This window comes from Vombatus ursinus, unplaced genomic scaffold (assembly GCF_900497805.2).
Source record: "Vombatus ursinus unplaced genomic scaffold, bare-nosed wombat genome assembly UNPS02008996.1, whole genome shotgun sequence".
NCBI classification, from domain to species: domain Eukaryota; kingdom Metazoa; phylum Chordata; class Mammalia; order Diprotodontia; family Vombatidae; genus Vombatus; species Vombatus ursinus.
The window spans coordinates 2,309,971-2,334,517 of record NW_020948774.1 but is presented as its reverse complement, the minus strand read 5'-3'; the positions used below and the strand labels follow the sequence as shown (position 1 = coordinate 2,334,517).

Below are 24,547 nucleotides of genomic sequence, written 5' to 3'. Positions count from 1 at the left end.
TCTGACTCTGTACAACCCTATTTGGAGTTTTCTTGGCAAAGATACTAGAGTGGTTTACCATTTCCTTTTCCAGTTCTTTTTACAGATGAAGAAACTGAGGCAAGCAGGGCTAAGTAACTTGTCCAGGGTCACACAACAATAAGCATATGAGGTCAGATTTGAGCTCAGATCTTCCTGGCTACAGGCCCGACCCTCTATCCACTGTGCCACCTAGCTCTGAGACCTTAGCCTCCACTCTTCTGAGCTGATTTTATTAGGAGTAGCAGATGTTATTATTTAATGTGACCTCCCTGACTTGTCCAACGTTGGGAGCTTGGCTCTGAAACCTTCATTTTTGTCTTATGGTGAGAGCTCCATGACAGGGCTCTGATCTTTTGAAAAAAAGAATTTCTCATCTAGTAGCATAGACACAATCCAGAACCTTTATCCTGCCCCTCACAATTGGGACAGAATCTAAGAAAAGGAGATCTGAAAACAGTCATCCCTGACTATTGTTTCAACCCCTGTTCAATCAGTTTTTGCCTAAAGTAAACCATTCTTTCCAATGGCCCAGCCTCTACCCAAGATCAATCCCTCATCACCTCTCACCTGGAGTATTGTAATCACCTCCTCACTAGTCTCCCTTCCTCCAGTCTCTACATTTTCCTATCTATCCTCCACATAATTGCCAAATTGGCATTCCTAAAACACAAACCTGACCATCATGTTCCCCTTCCAGCCCCTCCTCTCCTCATAAATGTTCAATGGATCCCTATTGCCTCCCTCAGCCTGGCATTTAAAGCCTTCCACGATCTTGCTACATTTCCAGCATTATTTCATAGTGCTCCCCCTCCCACACTCTCTGTTCCAGTCAAACTCATCTGCTAGCTGCTTCCCATTAATGATGCCTTATCTCTTCCCTCTGGTTCTTCATATCTGGAATGTGCTCCCCTCCTCACCCCTGCCTCAAAGAATCCTATCAAAGCATGGCTTAGGTGTTGACTCCTATACTAGGCCTTTCCTGACTTCCTGTTATTAGCTTTCTCTCTCACTTTTAAAATCACATTGTACATTTGTACATAGCTGACATTTACTTCTGTACATGGTGTATTCCTCCTCTCTCCAAAACCCTTGTCCCCCCAATTCCCCCAAAATGTGAGCTCCTTGAGGGCAAAAACTGACTCATTTTTTATCTTCAGCACATTACCTTTAATAGAGTAGGTGCTTAATATATGTTTATTAAATTGAATAAAATAGGACTATGGTCAAATAGAACCCTCAGAAAGTATACCTACCATAAACACCAAGGAGATCAAAGATAAAAAGGATTTTTAAATATTTTATTTTTTCCAATTACATGAAAAAAAATTTAAGATTCATTTTAAAAAATTTTGAGTTTCAAATTCTCTCCCTCCCTCTTTTCCCTCCTCCCTCATTGAGAAGGCAAGCAATTTGATATAGGTTATACATGTGCAGTCATGCAAAACATTTCCATATTAGAAAGACAGAACATATACATATATACATATATAAAGTTCTGATGACAAAAAGGAGAGGTTTGTCTGCTTTGCCTTTCTCTACCACTTATGAGTTGAGATGGAGAAACCCCTCAGAGTTCAGCCAAGAGTTAGCCAAGAGAGATAACCTATCTCTACAGATCCCAGGCTTAGGGGAACTTCTTCTGGCTAAAAAACAGTATAACACTACTTTAGAGCCCACTCAAGGAGCAACCAAAGGAGAAGTAGGTAACTTGTAACATCTAACAGGTAATTTGAGATATAGATTGTTTTTTGAAGAGATCGGTGACATCATACCCTGCATCCAGAGTTACGAGTTGCACTAGGAATGTGGGTTTCCCTGCTCTTGTGTCTCTTGGCTAGGTTCCTGTAATTTTGTGCCTGTTTTCTCCCACAGACACCAAGTGCATTGGTGGGAGAGTATGACCCAGGTTTCTAGGTATACTATTATGTCATGATTATTTTTGCTTTGCATTCTGTTGAGTAAATATTTCATGATTAAATGGTACCCAGCAATAGCACTTCTAGGGCTGTATCCCCAAAAGATAGTAAAAATGGGAAAAGAACCCACATGTACAAAAATATTTATAGCAGTTCTTTCTGTGGTGGCAAAGAATTGGACATTGAGGGGATGCCCATCAATTGGGGAATGACTGAACAAGTTGTGGTATATGAATGTAATAGAATACTACTGTGCTATAATACATGATGAGCAGGCAGACTTCAGAAAAACCTGGAAAGACTTATATGGACTGATGCTGAGTGAAGTGAGCAGAACCAGGAGAACACTGTGCACAGTAACAGTCACATTGTGCGATGACTAATATTGATAGATTTAGACCTTCTCAGCAATGCAAGGATCTAAGATATCTCCAAAGGTCTCATGATGGAAAATACTATCCACATACAGAGAAAGAACTATGGAGTTTGAATGCAGATCAAAGCATATTATTTTCTCTTTTTTTTCTTCTGTTTTGTTTTGTTTCTTCTTTCTTGTGGTTCCTCCTATTGGTTCTAATTCTTCTTTACAATATGACTAATATGAAAATGTTTAATAGGAATATATATATGTAGAGCCTATATCAGATTGAATGCCATCTTGGGGAGGAAAATGGAGAGGGAGAGAGATAAACTTTAAAACTCAAAAACTTATGGAAGTGATTGTTGAAAACTAAAAATAAATTAAGTAATTTTAAAAAAAGTAAATGATATCCCTCTGACTGATTCATTTAAATGGAAGCACACTGGTAAGGGCACAGGAACTAAAGTTCTGAAGTAACCACAGCAGGGTCACCCCTAGGACTCTGAGTGTGAGTTGTAGCAGAATGGTCACCTTCTTCTGCAAACCCCCAAACTTCCAGCATGAACAAATTGGGGGAGCAAGTCAACCCAGAGAGAGAAAAGGAGGCTGAGTACCAAGGCCTACATGCCATATCCACAGCAATGCCCATATAAATGCGTCATAATCTATTTGGTCTTTCCTGTGTAAATGGAATTCTTTTTAAAAAAAAAAGTGTCAGGGCTTTATGCAACTAGCACAATGTCATCTACAAACAGGAGCATCTTCTGGAAAACTTCAACATCCGGAGAATCCCTCTTCAGCTTGGATTCTGTTATGAATCTCTTCCATTACAGAAGTAAACGCCTTTGGTGAGCACATATCTCTCTGTCACATGACTTGTCTGATGTTTATGACAAGAAAGTTGCTAAACAAGGTTATTTCTATTGTTATATCTTTCAAAAAGGAAGAAATAATTTTGCTGTATGGTTGAAAAATTGTATTGTAAAAAATCTTTTAATGACATAATGCTCTAGCAAATAAAATGCTTCATAATCAACAAAAACAATGGGATCTTATATTCTTGATATTTTTTAGCCACTTGGGAAATGTTGAGATATGATCCATTTTTTAATAGTTTGTGAAAACCTGTTTGTTCCCTATTAATGCCTTCATCAAAGATGCCTTCAATTCATGAGCAGATAACTCCCATAAAGATTTTATAGATATAGAAGAGCAAACAGTTTCACAATTATTAGCATTTTCTTAGTCATCTATTTTTTTTTTGTAATGATAAAGGCTGGGATATTTTTATGTGCCTTTGGTTTCTTCTCCCCCTTCAGACACTTTCTTACCAGTCCCTCAACAACCTCACATTTACATTGCCTCTAGCATGGATTTCCTACATAGTCATTTGGTCCAATCCAGCTGCTTCTCCTATCTGTTCTGTTTATTGCCCTTTCTACCTTCCCTTGAAGCACTTCTTGTGAAATTAGGGTCCAAGTGTGGTGTTTCTATTGACCCTAGCAAGTAAAAAGAGTATTTATAATAATCTTTGCAGATCTTTTCCATTTTTATTCTATTTGTTGACTTCCTTAAATTTTCGCCCTTACATGCCCTTGGAAGTACTTTGCTCAGTTGAATCTCTTGCCAAGCTTTCTTTAAATTGATTTTACCCTCTCTGCTCTAAGAGATGATAATGCCCATAATTGTCCATCTTTCTTCATAAGATTTTGCAAATGAGTTAATATTCTCAGCTGGCCTTGACTTCGGCCCCCATCTCTTTCTTTTTGGAAAATTTGCTGACTCGGGTGCTTTCTGGGCTCTTTTGATTTTTCTTGTTGTGGCAATCAATTTGCCCCAGTTAAACTTTTATATAAAATTATACAAAAGTTTAATTTCATAGGGAAGAAGTTTTCTATAAAATGGTTGGTGTCAGTGTATGCTGTGGTTCATTTCCAGTTTTAAATTATCAATTACTTATGTCAGTAGTTTGTGATTCAGTTATTTCAATTATATGCCATATCTTTTTCTCACAATTATTTTTTCTTCTTCCTTTTTTGCTAATTTTGATTTTACCCTGACAAGTCTTTTCCTATTTTTTAAAATGTAATCTATTTCTTTTGGAGGACTGTTACTTGGCACTCAACCCTTCTAGTGTCTACCAATTCTTTTCTTAGAGAAAGTGTTCATGATTTAAAGGTGTGAAGCTTCACCTAGAGAGTGTGTCTATTTCTATGCTGAACTGAGACAAACAATACAGATCAGCAATGAGTTAAGCCCAAAGCTAAATGGAATGAGGAGAGAGGGCTAAGTTGTCTTTGAGGAATGGTAAGCCCTCTTTAATGACTACAAATTTTCCCCAGAAATAAAGGTTTATCATTTTAACACCACCATTTTAATGCACCATTTTAATGGTGTTGCTGTATAAATATGAGAAATGGAATATAATAGTTTCTGAAAATTTAAAGATAGATGTCACCCAGAAGAAAATAGAGAGATGCATTGGGGAAAGGTGAACAGGCTAGAATATATAAATAATGAGGGACTTAGAACAATAGGAGGAAATGATGTTGTTAAGAAATGTGTGATAGGAAGAATAGAGGGGCTGGTCATATGGGCAGGATAAAGAATGATATGTCAGCGTATTCTTCTTATGTCAGGGAAAGCTCAAGCAGTCCCCTAGCATGTTGAGTAGACACTTTGTGGCCACCTTAATGGAAAACATGGACAAGAATCACAAAGGATGGGATTGAGCCTTGCATCTTTGGAGGGAATTTCCAAAGCAATGAGTTCACAAATTCTTTTGAGTAAATCAAAATATTTGTAGGGGCACTTCTTGTGGCAACAAAAAGCTAGAAAGAAAGTGGGTGCCTATCAACGGCTAAGCAAGCTGGGGTGAGTGTGTGGGGTAGAATATTATTGTGTCTTAAGAAAAAATGAATATGAGGAATTCAGAGAAGCTTAGAAAGACTTGCATGAATTGATTCAGAGAGAATTAAGCAGAACCAAGAAAACAATCTATACAATGAATAGAACAATGTCAATGATGATGCTAAAAGATGGTCATGCTCTAATTAAATGTAACAACCAATCTCCATCCTTGAGAGCTAATGATGGAACATACTTCCCTCCCCTCAGCACAAGTCTATTGATTTGGTTGAATTGTTTTTATTTGTTATCAGGGAGGGTTCAATGGGTAGGGAAGGAGGATAGAAGGACAGAGGGGAATGTTTAATAGGAAAAAAAGTGCTATATAAAAAGAAAAGTATAAAAAAATCAAAGGTGCAAGATTAGAAGGAAAGTAGAAAATTAGGAAAGAATTTTTACAACCAGTCTTTCTGACAATGGCCTCATTTCTAAAATACATAGAGAATTAAGTCAAATTTATAAGAATACAAGTCATTCCCCAATTGATAAATGGTCAAAGGATATGAACAGGCACTTCTCAGATGAAGAGATTAAAGCCATCTATAGTCATATGAAAAAATGCTCTAAATCACTATTGATTAGAGAAATGCAAATCAAAATGGCTCTGAGATACCACCTCACACCTACCAGATTGGTTAACATGACAAAAGAGGAAAATGATAAATGTTGGAGAAGATGTGGGAAAATTGGAACACTATTGCATTGTTGATGGAGTTGTGAAATGATCCAACCATTTTGGAGACCAATTTAGAACTATGCCCAAAGGACTATAAAAATGTGCATACCCTTTGACCCAGCAATGGCACTTTTAGGGCTGTATCCCAAAAAGATTATAAAAATGGGAAAAGGACCCACATGAACAAAAATATTTATAGCAGCTCTTTTTGTGGTGGCAAAGAATTGGAAATCGAGGGGATGCCCATCAATTGGGGAATGGCTGAACAAGTTGTGGTATATGAATGTAATGGAATACTATTGTGCTATAAGAAATGATGAACGGGCAGACTTCAGAAAAACCTGGAAAGACTTGTATGAAGTGATGCTGAGTGAAATGAGCAGAACCAGGAGAACATTGTGCAATGACTAATAGTGATAGACTTAACCCTTCTCTTTTTGTTGTTTTTTTGCTTAGGCAGTTAGGGTTAAGTGACTTGCCCAGGGTCACACAGCTAGTAAGTGTCAAGTGTTTGGTCTGAGGCCAGATTTGAACTCAGATCCTCCTGACTTCAGGGCCAGTGCTCTATCCACTATGCCACCTAGCTTCCCCATGACTTAACCCTTCTTAGCAATACAAGATCTAAGACATCTCCAAAGGTCTCATGATGGAAAATATTATCCACAAAGAAGAAAGAACTACAGAGTTTGAACGCAGATCGAAGCATCCTATTTGCTTTTTTTTTTCTTCTGTTGTGTTTTGTTTCCTCTTTCTCGTGGTTCCTCCTATTGCTTCTAATTCTTACAACATCACTAATGTGAAAATATGTTTAATAGGATTGTATATGTATAGCCTATATTAGATTGCACGCCATCTTAGAAAGGGAGGTGGGGAGGGAGGGGGAGAAAAATTTAAGACTCAAAAGCTTATGGAAGTGATGGTTTATAATTCAAAATGAATTAATTAATAAAAAAGAAAGAAAAAAAATCAAAGGTGGGGGACTTCAGTAAGGACTGTGCCTCAGTATTACACATTCCCTATCCTTACCCTCCATATCTTGGGGGGAAAAAATTCCATGCTTACTACTCAGTGGCCTGTTCTTAGCACTGAGTTTAGGGTAAAGTTTTATAATGCTATGTTTAGCTCTGTTTTCTCATTGTCAATTGCCAGCTCATAAGTAGTTTTGCAATAATCTGCAGAGGAGGGGAGTACAATAGGATTATTCAAAGGTTCCCTCACAGCTAAAAAAAAATTGGGGCCCTCTGTTTCTCCCCTTCCCAGAAACCTGATCAGGTTTCCCAGTGGTACTGAGTGTGGAGGTGCAGAGAGAAAGGAGACAGGGTTTCCCAGTGGAACCATAAGGCTTTAGGTTGAGAAAATCTCATGGGGATTCTGTCTTTCCCAGGCTTGGGTTGTGTCACAGTACTTGGATATATCTGCCTCTTGGGCTTCTGTATGAGGGAGAAATCATCTCAGGGGCTGCTTGTGTGGAGTTACAGACTGTCTCAGTAAGAAAGGATCTCTTGTAGACATGCTTTTCCTAAGGCCCATTTGTTACCAGGCCAAGCCTGCCTGCCGCCCTTGTCCAGGAGAATGTCTCCACAGTTCTTTTTTGGGTCTTAACCTCTAGCTATATTCTCTGTTTTCTAGGTTCTTCTAGGTTCTTCTGGGTCCAGTTTGACAAATTGAATTGAAAATAAATTTACCATATCCCTTGAGCTTATTTGGAGAAATATGTTTGGTTTTAAAATATTTTGTAATAAAAATAGTCCTCTGTGGATGGAAAGAGGGGAGAAAACTATAAGGAAACAGCTTTCTTTCATAAATTTGCTTATTGGTGATGGGACATTTCTTCATAGAGAGGGAGGAAATGGCCCCTAAGGGAGAACCCAAACTTTGAAACACATACTATTTATGCATTTATGGAAGGAGTATGAAGAGGTGTGTGTGTGTGTGTGTGTATGTGTGTGTGTGTGTGAGTGTGGTTTGAATTAAGAACAATCTCAGATATGTAAGACATATAATAGTGTTATTGACTAGCCCTGGACAAGAAATGGGAGACCTGTGGCTGCCACAGATTAGTTAACTATGGGTCTAATGGGTGGAGTACTAGACTTGAAGTCAGGAAGACCTGTGTGGAGGCAAGTTGCTTAATCCCTCTCAGCCTCAGTTTCCTTGACTGTAAAATGGGGATGACAATAGCACCTATCTTCTGGGTTTCTTGTGAGGATCAAAAGAGATAACATGTGTAAGAACTTTTTGTATACCTTAAAATGCCATATAAATTCTAACTGTAAATAATATGTGACCTTCAACAATTTATTTTAACTCCTTTGTATCTATTTCCCTTCTTAATGATGTTTACTGTACCTGACCTGCTTACCTCATAGGACTGTTCTTAAAATCAAATGAAAAAAAATAGTTATTAATTATAACAGTGCTCCAAAGGATCTGCCCCTAATGTGTCACTTTGTCCATTTCTTCTAAGTAATCTGCCACAATAGTTCCACCCAATGTTCTGGGTCCCTTTTCTTCTTCTCTTGACATTGTGTGGATATCAATGGAGTCTGCCAAGTGTCCATCTGTCACTCTCACCACACGACATCTCTGACGATCACTCTTTCTGCATAATTCTTCATTTGCAATCTGTTACATCCTGCTCACACCCACCATGCACCTCTCCATTGTCCTCATTGAGGGTGATTCTCAGCCTCAGTTCTTCAGAGACTGTGGTATTCTATGACTCAACCATGTAACATCACCAATAGAATATTGGTGTTAAAAAATGGGCTTTTGTTCCTTCAAAAGAAATCCAGCCTACTCTCCTCCTCCTATTCAGTTTTGGACTCAATTCACTGATCGTTTTCAGTGTTTATCTGTGATAGGACTGACATTTTTTCTGACACAGTTTCTCTGACTTCCCCCACCCATGCAACCTGATTGGCTCCAGCTTCCCTAATGCAACTTCCAGGCCTCGGAGCATAGAAGGTTCAAGCCCTGTATAGTAAGTTCCTTTCAGACTTGGTGGGTGCCTGACACTACCAGATTTGTCATACCTTAATGACATATTGACAGAGTCATGTCTGGAGGAACTAAATAGTACCAAATCCTTTCTAGATATTCTTGCTATGTTTGAACAAAGTAAATCACCTTGGTTTAGTGACTACTGCATTTTGTCACAACATCAAACTTGAACTACCAGGATGCTGCTTTAGAGCCACACCCATAGCACTGTTCAGGATATATGGCTGTTTATCCAATCACTATTTCATGAACAATGGGTATTCTTCATCCACTTGACTTTTTCTAGGTGAATAGTTAGGCTGAATTCTTTTGAGAGATTATGGATCTTAATTAGGAGTCTCTGCAATGTTCCAGGGCTTGATGAAATCAATGCATAATTATGTGCTGATAAAATAATCTACAAACAGGAGCATGTAGAGAACCTTACTATCTATGGGAATCTCCTTTTCAATTAGAATTCTGAGCAAAAAATCCTCCATAATATTGGTTTTGATGAGCATATATTTCTTATTTAGATTTCCCTTGATATTACTATTACTATTCAAAGGGTCATTGAACAAAATTATCTTTACGCTTCCATTTTTGTAAAGAGATTTAAGGCAACTCAGTAGAGGATAGCTTGCAACAAAGTCTTTTACTTTATCTAATCAAATGCTTTCTTCTCAAAAATAAACAATAAGCACAATGAGATATTGAGTTTGTTGCAACATCCAACCAATTGTGAGACCATAAACTTGTGGTTTCTTTTTTAAAATTTATTTTTAATTAATTAATTAATTTTTAGTTTTCAATATTCACTTCCATAAGCTTTTGAGTTCCCAATTTTCTCCCCCTCTCTCCCCTTCCACCTCCCTAAGACGGTATTCAATCTGATTTAGGCTCTACATATACAATATTAAACATATTTTCACATTAGTCGTGCTATAAAGAAGAATTAGAACTAATAGGAGGAACCACAAAAAAAAGAAGAAAAAAAATAAAATGGAAGAAAAAAAAAGCAAATAGTATACTTCAATCTGCATCCAGACTCCGCAGTTCCCTCTCTGGATGTGGATAGCACTTTCCATCATGAGTCTCTTGGAAATGTCTTAGATCCTTGCATTGCTGTGAAGAGCTAAGTCTATCAAAGTTAGTCATGCATAATGTGACTGTTAATGGCACAATGTTTTCCTGGTTCTGCTCATTTCACTCAGCATCACTTCATACAAGTCTTTCCAGGTTTTTCTGAAGTCTGCTTGTTCATCATTTCTTATAGCACAATAGTATTCCATTACATTCATATACCACAACTCATTTAGCCATTCTCCAATTGATGGGCATCCTCTCAATTTCCAATTTTTGCTACCACAAAAAGAGCTGCTATAAATATTTTTGTACATGTGGGTTCTTTTCCCATTTTTATGACCTTTTTGGAATACAGCTCTAGAAGGTCTGTTGCTGGGTCAAAGGGCATGTACATTTTTATAGCCCTATGGGCATAGTTCCAAATTGTTCTCCAAAATGGTTGGATCATTTCACAACTCCACCAACAATGCATTAGTGTTCCAATTTTCCCACATCTTCTCCAACATTTATCATTTTCCTCTTTTGTCATGTTAGCAAATCTGATAGGTGTGATGTGATACCTCAGAGCCATTTTGATTTGCATTTCTCTAATCAATATTGATTTAGAGCATTTTTTCATATGAGTATAATTGACTTTGATTTTAATTTCTTCCTCTGAAAATTGCCTGTTCATATCCTTTGACTATTTATCAATTGGGGAATGACTTGCATTCTTATAAATTTGACCCAGTTCTCTATATGTTTTAGAAATGAGGCCCTTATCAGAGGCACTAGTTGTAAAAATTCTTTCCCATTTTTCTGCTTCCTTCCTAATCTTGGTTTCATTGGCTTTGTTTGTGCAAAAACTTTTCAATTTAATATAATCAAAATTATCCATTTTGCATTTCATAATGTTCTCTATCACTTGTTTGGTCATAAATTCTTCCATTCTCCAAAATCTGACAGGTAAACTATTCCTTGCTCTCCCAGTTTGCTTATAGTATTAGCCTTTATATTTAAATTATGTACCTATTTCGACTTTATTTTGGTATATGGTGTAAGATATTGGTCTATGCCTAGTTTCTGCCATGTTCTTTTCCAGTTGTCCCAGCAGTTTTTGTCATATAGTGAGTTCTTATCCCAGAAGCTGGAGTCTTTGGGTTTATCAAAAGTAGATTACTATAGCCATTGACTACTGTGTCTTGCATCCTTAACTTATTCCACTGATCCACCACTCTATTTCTTAGCCAGTACCAATAGTTTTGATGACTGCTGCTTTATAATACAATTTAGGATCTGGTATGGCTAGGCCACCTTCCCTAGTATTTCTTTTCATTAGTTCCCTTGATATTCTGGACCTTTTGTTCTTTCAGATGAATCTTGTTATTATTTTTTCTAGCTCTATAAAATAATTTTTTGGTAGTTTAATTGGTACAGCACTGAAATGCGTGGTTTCTTATAGAATATTATCAGAGACAGCTAGCCTGCATGATTGTTGGAGCACTGGGCATATAGTCAGGAATACCTGAGTTGAAATCCCACCTCAGACACATACTAACTGTGTGACCCTGGGCAAGTCACTTAACCTCTGCCTGCCTTAGCTTGTACCTTCCAGGGTTGTTGTGAGGATCAAATGAAAGAATAATTGTAAAGTACTTGGCACAGTGCTCGGCAAATGGTGGGCACTTAACAAATTCTTCCTCCCTCCCTTCTTTCCTTCTTTCCTTCCTTCCTTCCTTCTTTCCTTCCTTCCTTCCTTCCTTCCTTCCTTCCTTCCTTCCTTCCTTCCTTCCTTCTTAGCAAAAACCTGACTATTCCCTTCTCATACCTTTATCCAGGATACCTTTGATGTATATGTAGGTTATTTTAAAAAAAAAATTTATAGTGACGGGAAAGTAGGCATATGGGTTGGTAGCTATTTACACTCTCTTGTTCTCTTGATGTTAATTATAATAACAATAATAATGTCTGGGAAAGCCCTATACAAAACAAAAGATTACACACAGGCAGCCAGCATGGAAGGGCATTGGAAAGGAAATAAGTCCAAAAACATTTTCTGCATAGGCAGATGGACCTGAGTCTTGTTTAAAGCAAGACAGTCATGGGATCACTTTGCTTTAGAGTCGTTAGGGACGTCAGTTGCTAGACCAATTCATAACTGAAAAAGAGCCCGCACTATAACACATCCAATCGGCAGTCATCCAGCCTTGGCTCGAAGATCTCCAAGGAGAGACAACTCTCAGTCACCTGTGGCAGCCTCTTATTCTTAGGGATGTTTTCCTGACCTGAAACCTAAGCTTGCCCCTCTGCAGCTTCCACTCATCATTCCTGGTCTGCTCTCTGGGACCAAACAGAACATGTCAAATCCCTTTTGTACACAACAACAATACAACACAAAACAACAACCCTTCAAACACTTGAAGACAACCTTTATATTCCAACCCCCTCTGCCAACTCTTCTCCAAGCCACCCACCTCCACTTCCTCCAGCAGATCTTCATATAGCATGGACTCAAGGCCCTAGGCGGCTATGTGGTACAAGGGATCAACTACCAGGTTTGGAATCAGGAAGACTTATCTTCATGAATTCAAATCTGGCCTCAGATACTTCCTAGTTATGTGACCCTGAGCAAGTGACTTAACCCTGCTTGCCTCAGTTCCACATTTGTAAAATGAGCTGGAGAAAGAAATGACAAACTGCTCCAGTATCTTTACCAAGAAAACCCCAAAATAGGGTCTCGAAGAGTCAGATATTACTGAAATGACCGGACAACCACAAGAAGGCCTTTTGCCATCTTGGATATCTTTCTGTGGAATCTGTCCATCTTCTCAGTGTCCAAATTCCCTATCCCCTACACACACAAACACACACACACACACACACACACACACTCTACTCCTCTCCCTGTTCATTCCTTTGCAAGACACTCCTCATAATAAGAACTGACACTCCTATACCTCTTAGAGTTTGTGAAGAGTTTTTTGAGCCTCACAACAACCCTGTGAAATAAGTACTATTGATATTATTTTCCCAATTTTACAGATGAAGATTTACTTGTCCATGCTCATACTGCTGGTATCAGAAATGATATTTGATTCCAGATCTACCCAACTCCCAATTTAACATTCTATCCACTACGCAACACTGTTTCTTGTAATTGTTGCTACACTCTAGATTCCTTCACCTTACTCAGTTACATTTCTGGAGCCCATATAAAACCTTTTGTTACCATCAATTTCCAACTTTTCCAATTTGGCTACCTTTCTGCTCAGTTATCCTCCCCTCGCCCACCAGGTGGCAGTGAAGGTTATTTGATGTCAAGGGACACACTGGTAACTTCTGCTGCCACAGAACTACACTTCCCAACTTCCCTATTTCTACAAGTTTTACATTTATACACTTTTGTGTGTGTGTGTGCTATTGCCTGTTGCCCTCTTTGGAACTATGTTGGATGAACTGAATTGCAAAAATGTTCTACCTGTTTTGTCCTTGCAGTCAGTTTCCTTGTCTTCACTATGAATAATGGTGTCCCATGCCACTTTGCACTAAGAACAGTTACTTAAAAAATCTAAATTCCTTTAAGTTCATGGCTTTTCAGCTCTGCTTATTAAATTCTAAGGCCAAGTCTAGTTTACCCATCACTTGAAATGGGCATGGAAAATCCATTTGGGGGAAACCAAATCACAGGGTTTTCACTTAATAATCAACATCTCTAACAAAACAAAGATCTTATAGCTTAGAAATCATAAATGCTCAAATGGATCTATGATTTTATTGATGTTGGTATTCTTGCCCAGTTTGTGAGAATATTGTCCATGCCCTCCACTTTTTGTTTTCTCTTGACATCAACACATGGACTATCCATTAATTAACCCTCACTCTTCCTTTTTTCACTTATACCTTTCTTTGATTCAATCCTATTCAACAAACATTTATTAAATGCCCACTCTATGTGAAAAGAACCGTATTAGGCTCTAAGGATACAAAGACAAAACAAAACAAAAAACATTCCCCTCCCCCAAAGAGCCTGCATTCTACTTCTGGGGTGGGGAGAAGCTACTACAAGCACACAGATAAGTAAATGCAATGTAATTTCAAGAAGAAGAGAGCTCTAATAACTGGGGAAGAACCAGGAAGTCTTCAGATAGGAGTTGGCACTTGAGCTGTGCCTTTGATGACATTCTTTACTCCACTTATTCATAATTCTCTGTTTGTAATGTGTTGCAACCTTTCACACCCAGTATATGCCTTTCCATTGACCTCAGTGACATTCATTTTTCAGAGACTAGTAACCTATTTCTCACATCCATACCACAACACCAGAAAAATACTGGTATGAAAAAAAAATGGACTTTTCAGTGAAAATTTAGGTCTTTAAAACTTTTTGTGGCTCTGGATTCCTAAACTCCTAGTTCAAATTAGCACTGCTAAGGAGACAAGAGACTCTAGCAGACTGTATCCTAGAGTTCACCAATGTGGTGATGTTTTTTTCTGGACTTATTTTTGGAGAATTATGAGAGGGAGAGAAGTTAGAAGAGGAGAGTTCATTCTCCAGGATCAAGCAGTGTGTCCAGTCTCCAGAGGACTGTCCCTCTACTGCCTCCCAAAATACTGTTGGGCTGCATTAGTAGGTGGACTGATTGGAGCTGTGAGATTCCCAAGACAATGTTGGAGAAACAATGCAAGCACCACATTGGAGCAACTCCTTATTCTCTTTCCTCCTTTTCAGGTAAGGAAGCAGGTCCCCGTTAACTGTCCAGTTCATTACAGTTTTGTCTCTCCTCCCTTTCTCTGAAGGGGAAGTAAAAAGAAAGAGAAGCTGTTTCTGTCTCTTGATGAGCATCCAACAAACCCTCATCCATGCTTCTCACTCTCTTTTCATAATATGTTTATTTATTTATTTATTTTGCTTTTTGCTAAGCAATCAGGGTTAAGTGACTTATCCAGGGTCACACAACTAGTAAGTGTCTTGTGTTGTATGTCTGAGATCAGATTTGAATGCAGGTCCTCCTGACTCCATCTCTTTTCATTGTTATATTTTATTCCCCTTTATGCAAAAGAAATTCCAATGGCTACTAAATCCTCATCTGGTATAATTAATGCTAGCCTGAGTAGAGATTAGGAGAGAGGTTTGGATCTCTTTAAAGGCACAGAAGACAATCCTGCTTCAGTGTAGCTAAGATATGAAGGAAGAGGAGACATTCCATTCAGAAGACCCACATGAAATGGAGTCAATAATGGAGTGTAATAATCATTCTCCTAGGCAAGCATAAGTTTTCATAAACATGAGAGTTTCTAAGCAGGAAAAGAATACTATAGAGATATGTTTTTGTTTGTCCTTCATTTTTAAAGGGGACCAATGATATCACAGGGTGATTTCTTGATTTGCCTGGAATTGGACTTAAGTGAAGCAGAGTTGCAGAAAGTCATCACCCTAACTCTCTCTTCCAGAGTCATTGAAGTCCAGTGGCAAGACAAAAGTCAAGGTGACTGGCAATGGCTCAGGCTACAGTGGATGACCTTGGCATCTTTGGTGTCTGAGTAAGCTCTAAACACCACACAGTTCCTGCTTTAGCTGCCTTCATGGCCATTGAAACAAATTTTTCTCATCTGCCCATTCCACCAGGGGAAATCTTTGCATGCTTGGAGTAGACACCCCACTAACTCACCCAAAGGTCTGAGGCCCATTGATTATCCTCAACCTGGTTTAGCCCATCTGCCAAGACAGTTTTACCAGGTGTGGCTGCTGAGCATGCTACAACTTCTTGGAGCCACTTATGAAAGTTGAGTTCCAGGTAGACACCAAAGGTGGATGAACATCCCTGAAAAGTGCTGGGCAAGCCCTCACACCAGAGGTGCTAGTCCTCTACTATACCCCACTGTAGAGATATACATACCCCTAGACCTACTAGCAATAAGTCCTTGAGGCAAAAGCAAGTCAAACTTGGGAAGGGGATGATTTTTTATCCATGGGGATGTCTATCACTCACCACATGGGAGGCCTTGGTTTAGTACCTACAAGAACCCAGAACTAGGGTCTATTTGTGGGAGAGATCCTGCAACCCCTGGACTATAATAGCCTCTAGTATGGCGCATGGGTACCACATAATCCCCACATATCCTTATGATTGGTTGCTCTCCTCTTAAACTGAATCATTTGCAATTTCCCAAAAGTAATTTAGCCTGTTTTTCTCCTCCTGTTTGTTGAATTATGGGCTCAATGCATTGTCCATTTTCAGTGTCCATCCAGCACATGGATACTGATAGATGAGTTCTATAGATGATGTATATCTATAAATTAATTCTATGGGGTTCTCTATCTATCTATCATCATAGTCTGGAAAATAGTCATTCTTTGCAGCAAAGATCTATACAATAAAGTTAAATATTGACAATCAACCTATATTCCAATTGGAATAAATATTTTTCCCCTCTGGAAGCAAAATAAAGTTCATTGGGGTTTTCCCAATAGTAACTCTTAGGGGCCAATTGACTCCAAACCCCATCAACTCCAGGCACTTTAAAAAATGAGTTCCAAACACTGTAGCAAAGGAATTGTAGTTGGCTCCTGCAGAGAAAAATCTCAAAATCTGGATGAGAATTAAAAAACAGATTCAGGAGTTTGAATTGCGAGCTTTTTAATGGGAGGCCAGCTTCTGCTTGCAAACAAGGTGACATTTTGCAAAGGTTACAATAGAGAACATGCCTGATTGAACCTAGAGCAAAATGTTATCAAGATCTCTGCCAAGAAATTACTTTTCTCTCATGAGTTTTTCTTTGCATTGGTTTTCTGGGGAGCAGCCTAAGGTTTTCAATGAACAAGTACCATGGTTTCAATTTCCTTCCAAAACTGAGGAAAGGAAGTGAATTTTGGCAGAGGAGACAATGTGCCCAAGCCTGGTGTTAAAACTTTTCCTTGAAATCTCACAAAAATCTTACCAAATATTCTGGGGAGGATATTCCAAAATAAAAATCTGATGTTTCAAATTATAAAAAAAAAAACCTGGCAAAGGTTTTCAATGAAATCTAGAGAAAAAATTTCCTACTTTTCTACTCTCCAAAAAAAAATTGAAACATCATCAACCATTAATATCAGTATCATTAACAAGAATTTAATGGTAAAAAAGGAGAGTTGGGGAGAGAGTAGAAAAGGAGTGTGGATTAGTGGAAGTAAGACCAGGAATTTAGTGACTCAAACTTTGTGTCCTTGGAGAAGTCTCTTAATTTCTTTCTTTTTTTGTAATAAATAAGGCATTTTATTTTTATAATGAAAATTGTCATTCAATAATTTTTTATGAAGTTAAAAATAATTATATAATGTTAATAGCAACCAAAACCAATCATCCTAGGATCATTTTAGTAAATTATCTGGTACTTTGCATATAAGAAAAATAAAGGCATTATTCTTCTTGGTCCAAGTTAGGGAAACCATTTTAAAGAAAGATTGTGATTGGACAGAATTTAAAATAGCAATCTCTCTTTTCAAAAAGCTCATTTTACAGCAAGAAAGTAGGATTATAAAAATCACCCTTTTAAAAGTGAGATCCAGTTTCAAAATAGATGTAAAATTTCCATTTATTTTAAAGAGTTTTCCACTAGTTTGTTGTCCACTTCTGCAGGTTAAGATTCCTTTATTATTATGAAAGACTTCATAGAAATTGGACAGATTGCCATTCACTACTTTTTTATCTTTTCAGAAAGAAACTTGCTAGACTAAAGCTGACATCTTTAACGGCATGCCATAAAAAAAATTCCCAAAATGATTGTAAGGAAGCCACTCAGTGCCAATAATGTCATCAACAGGCATGTTTTGCCACTCTTTAAAAACAATAGCTGAACAAGTTAAAATAGACTTAGTGGAAAAATATACAATGTATTGGAGTCACTATAAATGGATTAAATATGTCCAGGTCCCTGTTTAAATAATTGATGTGTGTACCTGCCCAGAGTTTAAGGCTTAGCAACAGAATCCAGGACAGGAAGAGCCTCAGCATAAGCTGTCTTGCAAAAGTTTTTTTAATAGCCATGCCTAGACCTTGAACACAAGAGTCAGAAAGTATTTCAATTAAATAACAGATTGTTATGTAAACAAGTGTGTTTGTCTGTTCACATAGAAGATCCACCACAAAAATTATTCTCAAAGTCAGAAGAACATAAAAGCTAAATTCCCTAGCTTATGAGACATCTCATTCAAGGATTCTAACTCTTTCTTTTTTGGTGTATGACTTTCCATAACAGAAGACACTAAAATACTTAATATCCATTTTCCCCCCATAAAGATGAAGTCTTTCATTTAGAAAGCATGATGAAAGCTAATGACTTTGCACAGCTCTGCCTCACTTAAACCAATTCATTTGCAAATTAAGATATCACCTTTGTGATATCATTGGTCCTCTTTGAGAACAAAGGACAAACAACAATGATGAAAGGATGGCATTTATTGGAACATTAAGAACTCCTAATGGAGTCACTAATGTGGCTGTTACAAATTAATAAATAGCAAAATCAACCACCTCACCTGCTCCTTGGCTGGCCAGCTCATCCCAACCACTTTTTAAGATATGGGTAGCAGGTGTTCCCTTCCCTTTTGCAGTATGCTCAGTCACTATTCCTTGTGGACATGGAAGCTTGACGTTGGTGTGGCTTCTGATGTATGTGACCTATGTCTGGATCAGAACTCAATGGATACATTAAAAGGGCCGCCCCTTCCTCTAGATTACTTTCTTTATGGCTTCAAAGCATGAGGACAACTCTTTGAGCTATCTGGAAGACTAGGAGGTGATGCCTTGACCTAACCGTGCCATGCAACATGTACACATGTCCTCCTAACCAAGACAATTCATAGAATGGAGCTGCCTTGCTTTTGTGTCTTCTTTCCTTTGGTACTAGGCCTTCTGAGAAAAGCAAAAGCTTGGAGGCCTGTTGGTCTCAGTATCAGCAACAGCTCCTGGCAAGGTAACTGTAGTGGTATCCCTTGAAGAAACAGTAGCTGACAGTAAAGGGGAATGCTTGCATCAGGTAGTTCAATCAGTGCCAGGAAAGAATGGTTCAATAGAGGAAAGAGTGGGCTGGAGCAAAGAGAAGAGTTGGTATCATAAAGAAAAAATACCACCAAGGAGAAGATCAATGTTAGACTATTCTTGGGTGAAATGGCAAGTTAGCAGCCTTGCAAAAACTGTCACAATGAGGTTTGAATATTTGCTTTCCAATGGAATCACTAATATAATTGATGAGAATACGAAAGCAATAAGGTTGTCTACCTTAACTTCTTCCATTGACCAGTCCAACTGATTTCACTAGTAATGCTAAGTTAGTGAATTCTATTCTAAGCATTCTGTAATTCATGCTATAATTTTTTTTGTACTTAGCATTTTCTTTTTGGTGTTGGAATAAAGGACCTGTATATACCAAATTCATGTATGTACTTTGGGTATCTTTCTAAATTTCCCTCTTTTGGGGTAGGGGGAACCCTATACTAAAGTAAAAAATAGAATTGTCCCCAGAGTACTCAGAGTTGAGGTGATGAATATGAGAACTTGGAAGCCTACTTCCCATATTGAGGAATCAGGTTTCCCAACAACAAATTCAGTACTTATGCATAGATAACTTGCTCTCATTAACATTGATTTCATATGTGGGTTGAGTAAGGAGTCAAGGATAACATTGAGGTTGCAAACCTAGGTGGCTAGAAGTATGGTGGTGTCTTCAATAGAAATAGAGAAGTTCAGAAGAGTCATGAATATAATGAAAACATTAAAAATTGACATTGCTCTTCTCTGGCTAGTTTCATTAGATCCTTCTTTTCAAAGATGAAACTGTCCTCCAAAGAAAATGCTCAAGTTCATACTCAATCCCAGGCAGACATAAAAGTCATATTTTTCCATGACCCTGGTTCATCTAGTTAACTAAGAAAATATTCAGGTGAGTCACATTGATCACAGAACAGTGAAATTTCTTGTGCTGGGGGCCAGGTTGTACAGTCTTCAATTCTGAGATTTCTTACATCTCTACTTGGGCCACTGAGTGGCTACAACTGCCCACTCCTTGAACATCCCATTGGTGTGATCAGGAGCCCATGGGTTCCAGGGCAATGACCAGGTGCGCTACCTTGCATATAGGGAAGCACTATTTTGAGTTTGAGCCACAGAGGCTACCATTACCTTGGGCAACAACATTGTAAGGGAAACTCATTTAATCTTTCTGCAATTCCATTTCTTCATCTATCAAATGAGAATAAGAAAATCTGGTTTACTAACTCATAAGGGTGACATGAGGGGCAAAAAGATTATAAAAATATCAAATTTCCAGATTAACCAAATGAGGAATGGAGATCTTAAATAATTCAATTTCAGAAAAAAAATAAATCAAGCAAACCATAATTGATCTACCAAAAGGAAAAAATGGTCTAGATGGATTTATAAATGAATTCTGTCAAATGTTTAAAGAGCAATTAATACATATTCCATAAAAATTATTTTGAAAAATTAAAGAATTATGTGAGATGACGATATAAAAATTCTTCCCTAAAAGTTGAACATTCTATCAATGCAAAATATATTCTTGTGTCCCTCTTCTGCTACCAAATGTATTTCTTCCTTCACCTCCTCTTAGGTTTAAAAAGAAACAGGTTTTGTTTTTTTTAAAAAGACACTGAATCTTTGATCCCATGAGATAATACCTAATTAAAGTTATAAATAGTCATTCATGCTCTTTGCTCTATCATAGATGACCTCTTCTTCTACATTCTCTATCTTCAAGTTCTTATAAATTCTTGTGGGTTTAATTATCATCTCTACGTAGATGGTTCCCAGAGCTATCCTCTCTCCCACACTTCAAGTCTCTTCCTACATCATTAATTGTTTATTGGACATTTCAACGTGTCCAAAATAGAACTCGTTATCATTCCCCACCTGGACTCATGACTCTTCTGAACTTCTCTATTTCTATTGAAGGCACTGCCATATCCTTGACTCCTCACTCAAGCCACATATGAAATCAATTGTCAAGTCTTGTTGGCTCTACCTCTACCACATTTTCCCCATCTATTGCCTCCTCTCCCATCTATAGTCACCTACCTACTTCAGGGTATCATCAGCTCTTGTACCATTGCATTAGCCTACTGACTGGTCTCCCTACCTCAAGTCTCTTCCTTCTCTGATCCACATTCCACAGATGCTTACGACCTTTCTGATGCTGAGCCAGTTACATTATCTCCCTGTGCTTCATTTTTCTCATCTGTAAAATAAGGTTTGATGGCCTTTCTTCCAGGTCCAGTTCTATGACCTTATGATTCCATAGCTGCCAAAGTGATATACATAAAGCACAGGTATAGCCATGCCACTCCCTTCTTCTCCTACCCCACCCCCCCACCTTCCCAATCAATAAGCTCTGGTGGCTTCCTAGGATCACATGCAAATTCTTCTCTTTTACATTTAAAGTCTTTCACAACTTGGTTTCAGCCAACCAACTTTCCAGTCTTATACATGACTCCCTTCCATGCATTCTATGGTCAAATAAGACACTTAGGTTGAACCATATGAAGTCTTGCTGTTGCTCCCACACATTTCATCTTTTGTCTCCATGCCTTTGCACAGGTTTGTCCCCCATTTTTGGAATTCCTTCCTCCTCACCTCTGCCTTTTAGAATCTCTAGCTTCCTTCAAAGCTCAGTTCAAGCACCACCTCCTACAGGAGACCTTTTCTGATCCTTCCAGCTCCCTTCCTTTCTGCCACTAAAATTACCTGGTATGTGTGTGTATATATATATATATATATATATATATAAATCTTGTATATGTATATATATTACCTTGTATGTGTGTGTGTATATATATATCACCTTGTATATATATATAATTACCTTGTATATGTGTATATATACATATATACACACATACAAGGTAATATATATATGTATATATATATGTGTGTGTGTGTGTACATACTAAAATATATACTAAAATATATAATATAAAATATACTGTATTGCCTTGTGTATATATATACTTTGTGTATATTTTGTATAGACTTATGCAAGGTGCTGCCCTTTTAAGATGTGAGCCATATGACCACTGAAATGGGGAAAAAAAAGCATTTTTGTGAAAATGAGAAGAAATAAACCACCTTGGTAAGAATTTAAGGTAATGCCCCTCTCACAGGTGAGCAGTTTGGTTGGCTTAAAATGTGTAGGAAAAGAATTTTTGTTGAACTAAAAACTTGTCAAATCTATGTATAAAGAAACAGTTTTCAAATGGTATATGACGATTTGGGTTGCCAAAAAGAGCAGAAAATGGATTTTTAATTAATAAAAAAGTTTAAATCACCTTATAAAGGTGCTGTTCCTTTCATAGGTTAATAGTTTGGTGATTGGAAGAGGGAGAAATATTACTCTTATTTTCAAAAACAAAAACAAAAAATGCTCTATAATAAAGTATATGTGAAGAAATAATTTTCAGAGACATTGAATTTAAGAGGATCAGTTTGAGGACTAAGAAAGAGCTAAGGCTTCAAAGCATCATAGACCCTCAATTCATTTGCTTGTGGCTTAAGAAGTTAACATGTACTTATTTAAGCCATTGAAAGAATGGGACTTTACAATTAACCCAAACAGTTGTCAAAGAAGTAGTAGGGTCTGCAGATGAGGCAGGAAAACAATATGGTAGAAACCAGATAGTAGAAATGAATGGGCCCCAGTTGAGATAGAGTGCCAGAGGACTAGGAGGACATTGTAGATCTTACACAGTGCGCGGTTCGCTTATAGGATGGTGGGAAAGAAACCTAGAAGAGAGAATGTGAACTGGTAGAGAGGAGAATGGTAGACTCTGACCTGCACCCTTCTTTTCCTCAGGTAACATTGGAAACTGGAAGGTAACTGACTGAGATGCTCTGACTCAATTCAAATTGTTTCTGCTGACGTGTGTGATTTTCTATTCGATCTTTTTTTTTTTTTTTTTTTTTTGGCTAGGCAATGAGGTTAATTGACTTGCCCAGGGTCACACAGCTAGTAAGTGTTATGTGTCTGAGGCTGGATTTGAACTCAGGTCCTCTTGAATCCAGGGCCAGTGCTCTATCCACTGCCCCACCTAGCTGCCCCTCTATTCAATCTTCAGTTCTGGCCATCACTAAATTGTGGAGGTAACCAGACCCAGATGGCATCTTGAATGTGCTTCCACTTTTTGAGAGAATTCTCTTGCTTTTGTGTTTTTTCTCCAAGTATGTGGTTGCAGAGCCAACAATATTGAACTCTTGCCTGTGCTATCCAGCACCAGTTCACTAATTCTATCATGGTCCATCTTATACACAACCCAGACTGAATGCTGGGACTGGGGTGTGAATTGTCAACCAGTAAAAATCAGCTTGACTGATATGGCCTCTGTGCCCCAGGATGGAGGTAAGCCAAGACTAATAAATCTAGAGACTGGTCATTAGCTTTTTTCAGCCTTTTGCTGGAATGGTATCATTAGGTGCCATTTCCTACATCTTTGCCCTTTAGTCTTCCTTCTTTCTAGGCCTTTTAGAAAATACTCTTACTTTACTGGCCCTATAAATAACAAGACAGTCTCCTATTGGTATCATGCTGCCCTTTGTCTAAAACACTATATTAGTTTGAACTCTGCTGAGGAGGAAAAGACTGCAACACCTGTAGGGACAATTGGATCTTCAAACTGAGAATGGGTACCAACCAACCACCCCTACTCCTACTGTCTGCTGTTCGCCTCAGGCAATGAGGCCATACACTGAAACAATCCCTGATAGCTGTTACTTTTCTTGTGAGTAGTAATAAAGTTTATTAAAGGCTATCTCTGTGTGGGTTGTCTCTTTTCTTATGAACTCCCTGCACTATAATTCTATTGCCCGCTTTCTGACTCTTTCTTCTGTAATAACATTTTCTGGGGACTAGGCTTCAAATCTATCTCTGCCTCTTCCTATGTTGGAGAATTTACTTTTCATTAACTTTAGCTCAAGCCCCAAGTGACTTCTGGAGGGGACAGAACTGGCCCCAGCTGGATGCCTGTCCCCTTTCCTACAAGCCTGGTGCAGTCCCATACCCATGCTAGCACCCTGCCCCATTACCCTCTGTTCTTTAGTTCTCCAGCTGAATGCTATAGAAGCAGGCAGGCACAACATGCTTCTACTTTCTCATACAGCCCCTTTCTCCACAAGGCAATGGGCAGAGTTGAGGTTTTTCTGCTCGTTCTCACAGAATACTGGGGTAGGATCAGGGGCAGAGTGTGTGCTGGCAGAGACTGAAGCGGCAACAGCAAGGAAATTACTGAGCCAATAGGAGAGCACAGACTGGCGGAATAAGTTGGGCTTCCCTGCCAGGACTAGGGACTGATAGAAGTACTGGATGAGCATGCTAGGGGTTAAGGATTTTCCTTCTCTGCTGTTAAGTCATAGGTGGCACATGGATAGAGTGCTGGACCTGAAGTTAGGAAAACCTAAGTTTAAATCCTGTCTCAGGTGCTTAGTAGCTTTATGATCCTAGGCCAAGGCATTTAATCATTGTCTGCTTTATCTGTAAAATGGGGATAATAATAGCACTTACCTCCCAGGGTTATTGTGAGAATAAATGAGATATTTGTAAAATGTGTTATAAATCTTCAAACATTATATTAAT

At 38.2% G+C, this 24,547-nt stretch overlaps 1 pseudogene; it reads right to left on the bottom strand.

Moving 5' to 3' along the window:
• Positions 1-3,020: 3,020 nt before the first annotated feature.
• LOC114034423 lies at positions 3,021-23,979 on the bottom strand (annotated as a pseudogene).
• Between the last annotated feature and the right edge of the window lie 568 nt (positions 23,980-24,547).